Source organism: Vidua macroura, chromosome 18 (genome assembly GCF_024509145.1).
Source record: "Vidua macroura isolate BioBank_ID:100142 chromosome 18, ASM2450914v1, whole genome shotgun sequence".
Classification (NCBI taxonomy): Eukaryota; Metazoa; Chordata; class Aves; order Passeriformes; family Viduidae; genus Vidua; species Vidua macroura.
The window spans coordinates 8476040-8491940 of record NC_071588.1 but is presented as its reverse complement, the minus strand read 5'-3'; the positions used below and the strand labels follow the sequence as shown (position 1 = coordinate 8491940).

General features: G+C 43.3%; 1 protein-coding gene across 2 annotated transcripts in view; it reads right to left on the bottom strand.

Annotated features, from left to right (window-relative positions):
* Window positions 1–15385, bottom strand: part of HIC2 (HIC ZBTB transcriptional repressor 2) — a 43580-nt gene extending 28195 nt beyond the window's left edge. The window contains exons 1-2 of one of the 2 annotated variants that reach the window (XM_053993673.1): window positions 14985–15385; window positions 3987–4056 (exon numbers count right to left, since the gene is read on the bottom strand). The gene's annotated coding sequence lies outside the window, so the exon portion shown is untranslated. The remainder of the gene's footprint in view (window positions 1–3986; window positions 4057–14984) is intronic. The other variant, XM_053993674.1, reaches the window with a different exon arrangement.
* Between the last annotated feature and the right edge of the window lie 516 nt (window positions 15386–15901).

Genomic DNA, 15901 nt, shown 5'->3' with positions numbered 1-15901 from the left:
TAAACATCCAGAGTTTGTTGTTTCTTCACGGAGTACAGCATTTCCTCCCAGCTGCCCATTTGTCTCTCTGCAAAAACTTTCTGGGGACTCACTTCAGAGTGCTCTTAAGTAGCCTGCTGAGGTAACAAGTGACATTTTTCTTATCCCAACAACTGCTGCCAAAGTTCTCTCACTTTTTACCCAATTCAAGTCAGTCAAAATCTCAGTTTTCAAATCCCTGCCATTTTTCAAAGTCTTCACAAAAGCACAGCAGTTTGCAGTCACTCAAAGCTCATGGCTACTTTCTTTCACATCTACACCCAGCAAGAAGGTCCACAAAGCAGAGAAGCAGAAAGGACATGGTTCTCTTCAGCAAGCAGAGGGGAAAATCTATACTGACAAACCAAGGAAACTTTCTCAGTCTTGTCCCAGCCAATATCCCAGTCTTAAGACATTTCCCAGGAGGCACCACATAACAGTGACTGTCCTGAAGGCTCAGTCAGACTTGGCAGTGCAATGCACAAATCACTACCCAGCCTCATGAGCCCCTGCTAATCCCAAAAGATGTGCTTCACCAAACAGAGCTGCTCCATATAATTGCTTGGCTTATCTCCCCTCTCTTAGCAGAGCTACCACGGTTCCTAAAGGCCCTAAAATTAATGACAGATATGCTTGCAGATTAAAACCCCTCTACCTGTGTAGTGCTGTGTGCATCACTTGTTCACACAGCATTGCCATTCACAGTCCTCAGCTGCAGTTTCTCTGTGCTTCTTATAAGCAGCTCAAGTGCTGCTGAATTAGCAAACGCTGGGAGGAAACATCAGAGCAGTTTGTTTGACCACAGTTTCAGAATTTCTGGCAGGCAGTTGTAACACATCAGGAGAAAAATAACAAAAACCAAAGTTATAAACTGAAATACTGAATCTCAGCATACCCAACCAGAAAACCAAGCAGGTAATTTAAGCAGACTCTTATGAACACGCAGTTAACAAAAGTAGCTCAAGACACATTAACAAAATAACAGCAGAGACACATTTTACTTCCATAGTTACAAACCTCTGAATTTGAATGAGGTAACTGCAACAACCTTTGTACATTGAGAAAAAAATCTACAACTACCCACAAGCATAAGACAGTGTGCAAAAGCTGGAGGCTTTTGGATATCCTTTTGGATATCTCATTGACTGAATATTTTGCACACAGTGCCTGCAGAAATACACTGGGTGTGTTACGATATGTGAAGAAGAATTCCTTTCCTTCAGTTTCCTAAGGAAACAATGTGGGATAGAACCTCCTTTTACTCAATAGGATGAGAAATTGCACCAAATCCCTTGTTGGAGTTCTGACATAAAGGCAATTCAGAAAATCAGCCAGAGACCTGCCCACACCCATCACCATGACTTTCCAAGACTGGAATGAGAAAAAGTTGTGTTTAAGTTTTGCACTCAGCTTCAAATGTCAGTCAACTCTATTTTCTCCTTGGAAATATATGCACAATACACACACATGTTCATACACACATGTACAGCTCCCTTCTGATATGTCTTCTGAAATCCCTACTCTTGACACTTCCCATGGTGCTGAATCTGAGAGATGGTTCCCCATTTAATTAACCCCGTTTTACAAAATGCTGCCATCCCATGAGGGATCAGAAACAGCCAGAAGCTTGAACACAGAGAACACAACAGCCTGCTCACATTAAGCAGAAAAGTTATCGCTGTAAAGCAAGTTTGCAAAGAGTGCCTTAAACACTATGACAAGAAAGTGGCAGTCTGTTCAGAGCTACACCAATCAGGGAAAAAAGTTTGAGTCACTTGAGTCACAGAGCTAGTTCTTTGCTGTTCTCCAGAAAGGAGTGCACAAACAGGTGAGGAAGCAGATCATATCTCCTGCCTTACACCTGGACACCTGTCAAGGCTTTGAGCTACAAAAAGTCAGCATGTACTGTTTGTTCACATCTTCTTTCTTTGGTAACCAACTGAGAAGCTGCATTCTTCTTAGCATGAAAGTATCCAGCTCCAGTTGAACTTGTTTCATAGAATATCTGACTGAGAAGAATGAGGATGCCCTCCTTGAGATAAATGTTCTGTCCTCTTGTGGGCATAACTCTCCCAGCAGGAACTGACAACTGATAATGTTATCACAGAAAATGCATTTAAGCTCAGTTCTGTTAGTAAGATCCTCTCCTAATTGAAACTAAAAGATATCTGTTCACCTGGTATCTTCCACATTTATCCTGCCATTGCTCCAGAAGCAGAGCTACTAGTAGTGAGGAAAAGTCACCCATAGTAAGGGAATGGACTCTGCTTCTAAGCCTCGGAAAAGGGACAGTGGATGAATTGACTCTGCAATTTGAGAAGGGTACTTCTTATCATCTATGACATTTGCATGAAACAGCTTCTCCAGCTCTTGGTTTAATGAATAGAGGAATCAAATCTTTCAATACACGTTGTAAATAACCACAAAGACTTGCCATCTGAAACAGCTATACATGCCTCTCTTTCTGTATCCACCATTTACAAATAAAGATTTCTCAAGTGATCAGCTTGGAGAGCTGAAGTGGGCAGAGCTCAGTGTGTAGCCAAATTGAATCATCAAAGAAAAATTTGGACAACACAACGTTAAAAGTCTTGGAGACAGTTTGCAGTGGCTTCACTGTGTTCAGTTTTTCCTTAAACAAATGTTTTTTCTAGCAAGCTGGTAATTTTCCTATTGTATCAAATTCCTTGATATCTACTTGGGAGAAAATTTAGAAAATCTGATCCATGAACATGTGCATGGCTTATTTTAGCTGTGAAAAAAATTCAAGTGAAGAGATGAAGAAACTTGCCTGCAGTGAAAATGGTAATTGCAGAGCTAAAGGGAGTGAGGATGGGGGTCCTTCCTATCTCCTTGTCATTGTGCAGCTACAGGAAAGCACAGGCAAGAGGCCCTCAGCTGAAGGACAATGGTGGAGTGATCTGGCTTCAACTGCCTGAGCTCAAGCTGTTGCTCCAGGTCAGTAGCAGAATCATCACATCCATCCCTTCTCAGGGAGCCCAGAGCTGCCCAGCAGGCCCTGGGGAGAGCTACACCCCAGGATCTATCCACGGGCTTAGGCAGAAAGTAGTATCCAAGATACCTATCATGGTAACATCTAAATGCAAGTATCAGAGCACTTTACAGACAAAAAGGGCTTTCCCCCAGGCTGTTTAAAATTTGCATGTTCCTGTGTAGCACTGAAGACAGCAGCAATAGTGATTCATTAAGATAATGATTTAAGTAGGAGGCTTAAGAAAGTCGGGGTGGATTAACATCCAGAGGGCTACAATTGGAGCTTCTCCACTCCAGGCTGCCACCTTCCCTTTTAAGGGAATGGAGGAATTCCAAAAGTCAAGAGAACTATGAATTAACAACGGCTATATCACAACTACAATGTACTGAAGCACAAGAGCACCACCTCTGCTCCAGCCCATCCTCCTTGGCAAGGACAAGCACAAAATTTTATGCTGCAGGAAAGTTTTCATTGCATTTTAAATTATTGGCAATTATAAATTACTGGATTTCCCTTACCTTGATTAGTTTGTTCTCCTCAAAAGAAAGGGATTGAGTGAATTTCTTTTAAAACAATTTTCTATCCACCTTAAAAACAATACACATTTTCTTCCAATCGTCTTTCCCCACTATTGAATAATCAGATGGGTTTGATAAATTGATTGCTCCCACATAATGATGTAAATATACACATTGGGAAAAAGCACACAAGTCCTTTCCACACCCCAACATTTAATCAAATTGTGATCAGTTACAGGTTGAGACATGCATTCTGTCCGTAACACCAGGCTAATGCTCAGACAGTAACAGACAGCTCAGACTTCATCCCTGCTAAGACAGAGGCCTGTGTACCATGATTTTCATATTTACTTTCAGTTGCCTTTTAGAGAGATGTACAGACAACCAGTTAGGCTATTCTCCTGCTCACTTGGAATGGCTGCAATAGGGCATCCCGGTGTGTATTGCCCACTCACCGCTAGCTGTGCTTGGTCTGAACGTCTTCTAGGCACTCTATCCCATGCTGATTCAGAACAGAATAGCTTCCTGGAATGCAATTATAGAAACAGTGAGGGTTTATCTTAAAAAGGGATTATTCCAGAACAGCTATTCCTTACTAACTATTCCAAATTGCCTCTTCATTAGGATGATGAAGTTAACTGAGAATAGCTCCTCCATTCAATTTGTAACTTACCTTGGTCTCAACCAATGACCCTGTTTACATGAGCCCTTGGTACAGCATCACACACCCGTAACAGCAGCTTCACCAAGAGAAACAGACTCACAGTTGCAATGAATGAATGAATTTAGGGCATGGGTTGGAGTCGATCTTTAAGGTCTCTTCCAACCTAGTCATTTTGTGAATCCTGTGAAAGTAGAGCTGCTGCATGGGTACATCTCAGCTGAGTTTGTTTTAAGTTGGGCAGATAAAAGGATCAGGAAATATGTTTAAAAAAATAGTTGTTTCAATCACAGATCTCATCAGTACTGCCTGTGACATTTTGTACTTTACAAGTCTTAGGATCTGCTTTGTTCAAACTTGGTTTATTCCATAGACACATGGAGACCTTAACAGCAGGGAAATTTTGAGTTCTGGAACTTCTTTGTTTAGTAAGTTCTTAGCTTGCAAGATTTCTCATCCAAAAGGGCTGAGAAAGTACCTGGCACATCTTCGATGCTTATTGAATACATTAAATAAATCAAACGTTTTATGATAAAATTCCACTCCCCCACACCAAACAGATGTAAGTTCAAGTCAAGGAGTCTTGAAAAATTGCACTGAAATTGATTTTGCTCCAGTTTTCCCCAAAGGAAAAAATTTGAGTGTGGGTTGAGACAAAAATACGGAAAATTTAAGCTATCATGAAAAACTGAAAAGAGAAATGGAGAAAAGACAGAAGCCAAAACTAAACTTCATATTCAGCATGCATAATTTATATTCTCTCCAGTGTTCTACATGAGAGGTATTCCTGGACTCACATGTTAAGTGGGAGTCTTTTTTCTTGGGCTTACCATACTTCTAGAGAAAAATGCAAGATACCTTAATGCTGGTGTCTCCTGCCTACTCAGGGGAAATCACAAACCACAGAGATCCTGAGAGGATAGAAAAGATAGGACCCAACACAGCTGAGGATGTCAGTACCAAAAGGATCCTGTGGCAAAAAATTGGCGATCCAGTCTGCCATAACTTGATCACAGTATCAGTCTTTCAGCCTTCTTTTGCATACAGGCAATCTTAGTCCATGTACATGTGGTACACGTGTGCAAAAGCAGCACAGTACCTAATATTTTATAAGCAGCTTTTGTGGGTTCTTTTCCCCATAGGAGAGAAAGTTAAGAGAGACATGATAGAAAGGGGTAAGGGCAAATATAAATATATGCAAATCAAACCGGGAAAAAAAAAAAAAGCCAAAAGAAAATGAAACCACTTCCAGTCTCTCCCTGCAATAAATTCCACACTCTCATGGTCTCTGGCACCACTTCACAGTAACCCCAAAAGATATTCACCTGCTCCCACAGCACTAAGAAACAAACAGTGAAGCATGAACAAAGAAGCTTCCACCTAGGATGACCAATGTAATCCCCTGAGAGCACATTGTGAGGGGAAAACCTTATCATGAAAGCAGAAGAAAAACAAACACACACATGCACACACACAGCTCCACTGCTGTGCACCATTAGCATCCTCCCCACTTTCTATATAAATCCAGTATCAGGAGATTTATATTGAGGCCAAAAGCTCATGCTGGCAGGAGAGGAAAGTAGTTTGGAGAAGAGAGGGGAAGGGGGGAAAAAAGCCTACAGTTTCTTGGCTTGTGATCAGCAGGCTGGATGCATTCTGTGGAACTAGGCCAAAGCATTGGTTATTATATTCAAGAGAACATCTGAATCCCAGCTCAAGGGAGCCGAGTCTGCGGCTCTCATTTATGCTGTATATCAATTGAATATCAAACCACATTTTCCGCCTTCTGAATAATAAAGCTTAATAGTTTGGGACTCCCATATGGTCTATTGTTAAAATATTTCCAAACACTGGCTGCTGTTTTATTTCTGAAAGAAAGATTTCTCTTTCCTCTTTAAGCTTTACTTGTTTAAAAGATGCTTGTAGCAAAAGCTAAATATATTAATCTTTTAAATATTTCCAGAGTTTGAACTAGGGCTAAAAAAATGAGGGGATAAGGAAAAGAAAATACATTTTGAAACTAGCTTTTTTCTTTTTAATGCCACATGCAAATGTTTGTTCCAGGCAGAAGCAGCTGGTGCCACCAGGCTCTGCTGTTCAGAACAGGGGGTGCAGAAGCTTTCAGAAGCCATGAGTTGCTCTAACAAAGGAGGGACCACACAGACTCAAGCCACTCACAAAAGGACCCAGGCCGATTATTTGACTATTACTTACAAGGAAGCTCGGCCAGTAACGTAGGCAATAAATACTGGAGAAACCTGTTCTGTGCATAACCCAGGTTTGTCTTTTCACAAGTCCTGCTCTCTAATTAGCTACTCATTCCTCGAGGGCACTGCTGATGGATGGAGTGTATCAATTTGGTTTATTTTTAAAAGTCAAGAAACTTGCTAAATAATAAGCACTCTGCAGTGTTAGGAACAGTCAGTACTGCTCCTTCCTAGTCCCACCAGAGAAGAGTATTCTTGTGCTTTCTACTTTGCAGAAAAGACTCAGTGGCAGAGAGTCTGTAACTCACAAGGGCTGCAGTGCCCGATGAGAACTCAGAAGTGCCCAGCTTTTGATCCTGCATTCAACCCCTGTTCCATTTGCACAGAAGGACTCAACTGCTCTGCAAGCAGAAGTGAAACCCTGCAGCACTGCCTGGCCGTGCACGGCTGTGACCCCCCCAGCTCTACCTCACCCAGGCCCTGACCTCTCCAAGGAGTTCCTCCTGTGCTCTGGGACAGGAGCTCTCGGAGTGGCACCTTCCCACACATCTGCTGGACACTCAGCCAAGCACAGGGTGCTGAGCCAGGCACGACCAGCAGTGTAATAGCACAGAAACAGAGCTGTTCTACAGCCCAGGGAGCCAAGTAGAAACTTCTGCTCTCTCCTCCTTATCTTTTGTTCTAGCCCTCATTGCTGTTTCTCATTCCTGTCTCCTACTTCCCTCCTTCTGCTGGTGTGTTCCCCTCCTCTCCATGGCCTATCTGCCCCTCCATCGCCTGCTCTGCTCCAGTGTACAGGGCTTCAGAGTCAGCTGTCCCAACCCTGAAACTGGTTGCTCTTACTCACCAGCTGCCTCCTCCCCAGAAAGGAAGAAATTCCAGTATTTCAACATTTGCTCTCATCCCAATTCGGGCAGAAAAACTGAAATTAGAGACTATGTAGAATGGAAGTTCACAAGTTTAAAAAGAAGCAAAAAAAAAAAAAAAAAAAAGAAACCTATTTGTGAACACCAGTGCATTCTGTGTCATTTGAAATGGAATATTTTGCATTACTGAAACCACAGTTAGTTCATTTTGGTTTGGTGACCTGACCTGAGAAATTTTGTTCTGAGTCAGTACAATGTTAAGCTGCTTTTCTTCCCACAGTGTTGCACTGCCCAGTCACTGCAGCTTGGCAGCCTGGTCCCCACTTCTGGATGAGACTCCCGTGCTGGAAGGCAGTTCCCAAAGCACACACTGAGGTCTCCTGTGGCACAGCATGGCCCCTGGGAGACCTGTGCTGCCATGGGAAGGCCAGGGCCCTTAGAGTCCAGCAGAACAGGTACCCTCAGTCAACAGCTCTCTGAGCAGTCAAGGATGACCTGGAATCCAGTGCAATGTTTTGAACCAATCCCAAGTGAAGCCTTTTAGATCAGTTAGAGAAAGGCAAAACAGAGGTATTCCCATTCAGGCAGCATAGACAGGTCAATGTAACACTTCTGGTAAAAGCTAGTTAATTAATTTTGCGGGAGATCAGAAATCTAGCATTGTGCTTTTCTAGGAGAAAAACAATGTTTCCATTTTAAAGACACTACGCTGTTCCCTGAAAAAGTCACTCCAAAGAATATTCAGATCAGTCTCCCACTGACCACAGCAGCATTCCTACAAACTGGCTTAAAAGTAATACCATGAACAAATCTCACTCCTGGAGAAACTTCCTCAAGCAGGGAACTTAAATTATAGCAATATCAGCACCCTTCTGCCTCCTGCACAGCTCCTGGCATGAGCTAAGGACTGTAGGATTTAGTTCATCAGCCGAGCTTAACGACTAGTTTAGAGTCTGACAAGTATTGAACCAGGGGTTTCCAACAGATGTCTGACCAGTCAATACCTTGCTGCTTCAAGCCAAGGCACAGGCACAGCTTTTATGAGCAGTTGGTATAAACAACTGCTGGTGGAGCTGCTGAAGGCTCTGAGTTCTGCCCCAAACGTTAGGGTGCCACCAACTCATGCTCAGCAAATAGTTCCTAAAACAAGTGGAGAGGACTCAGAAGGAAGATTAGTATGCATTCACAAAAAGCTATTTTAGTAGTTTTCCTGTAGACTCTATAATGTTCTTCCCCTAGGTCTGTATATTTGAGAGAAGGCAGAGTGTGTGTCTATATGGATGGATTTGATTTGCTCTTGAAAAAAAAAAGAAAAGGAGAGACACTTAGCCTGTACTTTCAGTGTTGGAAACTGCAATAAACCTCTCTTTTTAAACCCCATAACCTTGTGACTGTTTTATAGTTATAAGGAATCATAATCAGAGAAAGATTTAGCCTAACAGTGATCTGCCCTCAAAGACATTAATCTGTCACATCTAATAGAAGGGGAATAAGGAGATGAACCTTTCCTCTAAGTAATTCAAACAGATGGTGGGAACTTACTGTAAGTTGCCCCTGTAACAAGGGTAAATTTGGCAATGCTGCACACCCAAAGATGCTATTTACAAGTCAGTGTGAGAAATAACTCTGCACGATTTCCTTGTGTTTTAAAACCTGAATTCTCTACGACCGTATCTCACCGCTTTTGTGGTTGACACATTCGACCAGCTTTCCACCCACCTTTTTCACCCCCTTTTTGCCAGCAAGATTCTCTTGTTTGCAATTTTTAACTCTTCTCTAAGTAATTTTTTACTTTTGATGGATCAGCAGAAGATAATTAAGTGCATCATGCCAACATATTAAAGCACAGTTTTCTTCCAGTATTTCAAATAAAATGGTCTTTGTCTGGGCTTATAGTAAATGCTTTCTTACCCTACAAAGCACACCGAAGTTTTCAGTTTAGTTTCTCTTTCTTTCCTTCTTCATACCCTCTATAGAAAATAAAAGGTTTATTTTCTCTCCTTCTCTCTTCCCCCACCCCTGACCACAACCCCCAGTTTCTCTTTTCTAGTTTTATCATACAACCTCTCTTCCCTGCTTCTCCAGATTCACAGTAAGAAGCATTACTTGATCACCTTGCTCTGGGTTCCTGCCTCTCCTCTAGAGGAGCAACAATTGGCTCCTGGGACACTTTGCTCTGTTTCCTCTCTTGGAAGACAGCCAAGGCTTACTCAATTCTCTCTTCCTCAGGTCTGCCACTCAGCCCACTAACCTATCCCTATTTTCCACCCACACTGAACAAGACATAAGGTTTCCAAACTTGTCTGGAGAGTTTAGTCCCAAATTCAGCTCCTACAGGAGACCAGACATGAAACCAATTCCAGTGCTTAAGAATTCCCATGATATCTCAAAGCAGGTGAAGACCATTATTGTCAGATTCCTAGCATGCAACAAGGCTGACAGGGAGCACTGAAAGATACGGGGTAGCAAGAGACCAAATTCACTTGCAGTGGCAGTCCAGGGGTGTATACTGAATTCAGAGGAGCAGTAAACTGAGACACTGGTTTTCCAGACTGGTCAGGGGAGGATTGGTCTTAGAGGACCTGAGGGTAATCCCCAGATTACCCTTCCCCACACTCATAGGGAGCAAATGTCACTTTGCATGGTGAAGCATGCCAGCACGGGAGCATGCTCTATGTTTCATGTTGACGAGTATTAGTGTGGAACCCAACTTCCTTCCCCTCCCTAATGTTTATATAATTAAGGATCAGAACTAGCATTTTGTTTCAGTCTACAACAGTGACAGACAACAGCACTACAGAATAACAGCAAAGGGAGAGAATGAAGTAAAAAAATGCAGGTGGTAGACACTGCTTTGGCCACTGCATGAAATGAAGGCTTGAGTGCACATTTTTGCCTGATTGCATAGCTGTTTCTGCTGCCCATCTAATCTGCTTAGAAAACTGGTTTTGAAGGATATGGTTCAGACATACCACTCGCATGGGGAGGGGGGAATGATGAGGGGAGAAAAAAAAAGTGCTGCAGCTGCAAAAGATAAAATAGAGACAACTAATTTTCTCAGAGCTTGCAACACAACCTCTCCCCCTCCTCCACATGCAGTCACTGCACTGGCAGGATAAGCTGGAGATTCTCCAGCGTAAGCAAAGAAGGCACAATAAGGTGTGCAGGCCCTTCTCCACCCCACTCCCCGCAGGCCTTGGGGGTACCACAGAGAGCGGAGGCTGACAGCCCTGCTCCAGGGAGGGGGACATTCCTCCGCCCGCTCCTTTCCATTGCATGCCCATTTTTCTGAGGGGACGTGAGAAACACACAGTGCTGGATGTTATGCCGAGACAATAATGAGCGTAAGAAAGCTGCAGACTCCTGCCGTACCAATTGGTGGCTGGGTTCTGAACTCTCATTGTGTGATCCGATTTCTCCTGTCATTCAAGCCATTTTGCAAACTCCAAGCATACGTTCATGTAAGCCATGTGTCCTGAAATCTAAACAGCTGAAGGGCACAGGGAGAGAGGGGTAGGGAGAGAGGAGAGCCACTGGATTTCTGGTGACAGTGTCTAAAATACACATTTGCACAAGGAAGTCTCACTTTAGATCGTCACTTAGCAAAACAACTACAGCTGCTGACAGGCAGGAGGTACAGTTTCAAGTGACCATCAGACACAAAATAGGCCAAATAAATTACTGCAGTCTAAAGGGAGTGGGTGTGTGTGCTCTCACAAATGTAAGAGAGATAACAAATGGATTACCACTGGGTGACCCAATGTCAAGATTAGCAGCCCCAGTTCTCATTTCAGTTACACCGTAGCAATGACATTACCCAAGATCTAGTAGAAGCGAAACTGAAATCAGAGTCCAACCCAGGATGTCAGGGAGGCAGCTGCTTTAGTTGTTTAATGCCTAGAATTTCAACCCAGTTTGCTTTGTTTCAAGAGCCTCTGGCAGAAGGGGCAGCAGCCTTTGCCAGCTGCCACGTGATCTGCAAGGATGTTTTCTAAATGGATTTTTTTTTTTTTTTGACATGGGGTTGGGGGAGAGGAAGTAGGGGTTGTTAGTGATAGAGGTAGACAGCAGGAGAAGTATTTTGGCATGTTTCGTCCCCTTCCTCAAAGGTATTTTGTCCTTTTATTTCCATTCTGTGCCCATACATAGAGTTACCCTCTCCTCTGCACTCTCCTACATATAAACCCATGTTTTCTTTGAAAGAATCAACAGGGCCAGTTCTGGTCTTTGTGGGGTCTTTGAGAAGACATTGCGTGAGTGGTTACTCCACCACTGAAGTAAAATACAAGGGGTTTTTACACATATAAAAATAATTTTAAGCTTTCCAAATATTAATTACTTATGGAAATTAAGCATCTGCTAACAATAAATTCCCCAAACAAATAAGAATATAGTTTCAGTCTTACTGAAATGCTTTCCCATGCTAATTGCTAAGAATGCCATTATCTTGTCTTTTACAATGGCAGTTTCATTAGTTCTCTAATTATCCCAATATTTCAGTCCTTTTTCTTTCACAACAGAATGAAAAAGGTCCGATTCCCATCTCCAACGCAACTTTCAGAGTCCTGCAAAGCCAAGTGAGAAACTGGCAATTACGACGAGCCACGGAAAGCCCTCAGGGCAGAGACTGACTACGTGGGTTGCAGAGTCCACCTGCACACCTTTTCTTACCACATCGCCCACAGACCCCTCCGAGTCTTCACAAGTATCTACTACAGACTACACCCCACTGTGGCAACTGGGTGGTGGAAGTGCAAAGAGGAGCTGAAATGCTGATAACCCACGCGAATGCTTAGAATAGCAGATGCCAGGGGAAGAGAAGGGGGCCACCAGCTGAATTTGCATCACACAAGGAAATAAGTCAGTTGGGCAAAAGCCCCATATGTCTGCTTGGGAATGCAGAGCTAAAAGGGCTTTCACTGCTTGGAGAACTGCAGATCATCTCCAGCTTCTCATCTCACTCTCTGCAGCTTGGTGCAGAAGCATACAGAAAAGATTTCAAAACCTCACAATACTTCTTACTATACAAGAAAAGCGACTAGTTATTTGCATGAATATGTTTTCTGCATTTAAGAATCAAAAAGCACTTAGCTACAGTACTTGCCCTCTATCCACTTAAGGGATGAAAGGCCCAGCCTAGTTTGCTCGAGGTCAAATAGCAAGTTCAGCAGCAAGAGATGACAAGGGCTCAGGTACATCCAAATCCTATTCAACTGTTGCACCCCTTAGACTGAAGAGATGTTAAACACCCTCATGGCGTCAAGAATGACTAATGCCCTCCCAGGTCAGCTTGTGATACAGAACTGGGAAATCACACATCTCCTTCCTCTTGCCTCCCACTCCAGTATTGTTGCAAAGCCCACGTGATAAGATTTTCCTAATCAGCAATTAAATAGTTAATGCTTCCATTAGAGCAGATGGAACAGGAGTTGCTGCAGGGAAGGTATGCAGAGGGAAGGAGGAGAAAAGGCACAGCAAGGAGGAAAAAACAGAGAAACAATCCTAAAGGAAAAGCAGTTTTCCCACTAAAAGGAGCGATTAGTTGACTAGACAACATAACCCTTAAGACTTTGTCTAGACTAGGATAAAATGCTATATTGTTGAAGGTGTTTGAGAGGTATAGCGTAGGTAAGGCCTTTGAGGATGTGGTAGCCAAGGAAGAGACTAATTAGGACACGTTCACTAACATGTCTTAATGTTCCATGTTTAAATCCTTGCCCAAGAACTCAAGGCTATGCAAAGCAAAGGTCTTATGCTGTTCTAATGATTGTAAAAGCAAAGCTATGACACAGTGCAAAAAAATCAGAATGGTGAGGAATTACTGAAGTCTCACATCCCCCATTTTTCTTATGTTCATTGAATGCCTAAGAACATTTGCATCTTAAAATACTCACCAGCATTTTACCAGACAACCTACTATGACATTTTTCCTCTAAAAATCTAATCAAAGGCCTAAATGCCAATAGTAAAAGAGACCACAAGCTAACAGCCTACACTCCTATGAAATTTATTCTTTTGCTCCAGTATTTGCACAGGCAGATTTTGGAAGGAGGGCATGAGAGAAAAAGAAGACAGGACTATGAAGAGTGTGCCCAAGACTTCAGCAAAACCATCATTTTGATAATCCATTACCAGATTTGTAATTAAAATCAAATCCCACCTCACTAGGACATCCAGATGCATCTACAGAGACCTTGTTCTGAGAGTTGTTACACTAAATCACAAATGCTGTAGCTTCTTCTTAACCCTTCCCTTGCAGCAGTATGCCAGGAATTACCTATCAGTCTGAAAAGCTGATCACTTTTCTCCCAGCTTGTTGCAGGCTCTAGGTGTGCCCCTAACCAAATAGGCTTACCACTTAAAAGCTTAATTACACCTGTGGCTTAAACCTTATCCCAGACAGCACTCGGGAGCATTTGGATTTGTGTGTTTCAGGTGTGAGACTGGGGCCTGCAATCACAAACAGAGCTGGGCAAGTCAGAGTAGGAGCCCCTGGTAAAAGCAGGCAGTACACTGGTGAGCAGGGGATAAAGAAGAAAGAGGTGCTTTTTTTCCATTTTGATCACATTTAACTGTATTTACATTTCCACAGTTGGGCTTGAGTAATGTCCACCTCCTTGTTTGTGACTGAGGGCAGGTATTAGAGTCTCAGATTTCTTTTCCACAACAAAAAGATCAAAGTTTGAGCCACTTGTGCAACTTAGGTGTTTACAGTGAACTGGTCTAATCGCATGGCAAGCCCTTCCTCCCGTTATCAGTCTCACACTGAGCCAAGCTCCTTCATTCCATAAGCACCAGGGAGGACTGAGAGGAGAGGGCCCATGACTGGTGTGGATTATAACCCACCATCCCTTCTATCTACTCTAACATGGGAACTAAACTACAGTGTGCAAGGGAAAGGTTTAACATATTCAAGTAAATATTCACTGGGGATGTGGTCTGCAGGGCTGACAAAGCATTTCCAGGTTGTTTTTTAAAAGAAGCTTTCTAAAAAGCAAGCAAGTACTGTATGAAGAACCAGAATGAAAGAGAAGGCTCCCTTCACTGCTCTTCTCAGTATTGCCTAGGTAGTACAGGCTCATGGTGCATCTTATTGTCAAAGAAAACCTGTGCTGCCTTGTCCAAATTACTGGCAAAAGAAAGATAAAGAAGTACAGCACAGTAGAGGTCCATGCAGACAAGCTTCCACATTCCTAATCTCGTTTTGTCTCATGCAAAGGACACACAAACTTTCTTGGTCTTCATTTTGTAAGCTATGAAATGGAGCTAAATTTTAGGGTTTTGTGAAATGGTTTTTAATTAATAATTGCAAAGCACACATCTTCAGATGAAAGGTATCATATAAATATTAATGAGCTCAGACTACTGGCAGTATGCGTGTCTCTTAGGAATCGTAAGCACCATGGATGGATCAAAGAGGACATGTAGCTATAAGAGACAGAGTGGTGGGAGTAGTCTCTGTCTTTAACTGTATTTTAAAGTAGATCCTCAAGACTGTTGTGGATATGCCCTATCAAGTTACAGCAGCTTTCAATTAAAATGACATTTTATCCTTAGGCAAAATTCCACCGTGCACCTTTTAATATTAGCAGGGCACATTTTCACTCATGTAGATATTTCTTCTACATATATGCATTACTAGATCTTTGTAAATAGGGGTTAAACCAACTGGGAAATAGGGATTTTACCTTCATTTTCATCAAAATAAATATCCCTTACCTAGTTACATTGCTGAAAAACTTCCAGCTCCTCTGCAGTGCCGTGACAAGAAGCAGGATGAGGATGTGGCAGTTGTTTGCTTCGTAGTGCTCTTAGCTCAGTCTGGCAGCACTTCAGACATGGAGCTGTCCTTTGAATGAATGTGGCAGAAAATGCCGCATGGTGAAGGTGCTTCTTGTGTTCCCCTGAGCAGGGGCAGCACAAAACGTGGCTACGGACACAGCGGGGAGAGGAGCGAGCCCCTCCGGGGGCTGTGCGCGGGCATGTTGGTGCAGCGAGGGAGCAGCAGCAGAGCGGCCTGCGGAGCGGAGCGGAGCGGAGCGGCTGCCCTGCCGCGCAGGCACGCCGGGGAGGAGGCTCGCAGCCGCCTCAGGAATGCGGGATGGCCGCAGGCCGCAGCAGTGTTTTCCGAAGAGGCGCTTAGGTTTGTTTCTCTTAGGGTCCAGCAAGCCTGTGCTTTTTTGTTATTGGGGGTGGTGGTGGGGAATGAGGGAGAGTTGCCTTGTTGGGGTTTTTAAAAATACATTAGAAGGCAACAGGGAGCAAAGATATTTCTTTGCCTGAGGAAAATTCAGTTTTATCAGCTGCCTTCCTACCTTTCTCGGGATGTAAGACACCATGGACAGCTTTCTGCCTACTTCTCTGCGGCCAGGCTTCCTAAATGCTTTGTGAGGCTGACACGTGGCCAGCCAGGGGGTCTACAGCAACTTGCCTCCAGTCTGGGGCTGCATTTCATTTCCTCAGCAGAGTCAGACCAGTGGCCCTCTGTCCTGCTCACCTCAGGCACATTTCCAAAAGCTCTGCTCTCTGCTCTTGCTGCTAAGGCAGTGCTGTAGCTGCCTCTGGTTTTGTCTGCACTGGAGCAACTGGGACTGATTGCTTAGTGCTGGTATTAAGAGCAAAAAATGGATGGTGTA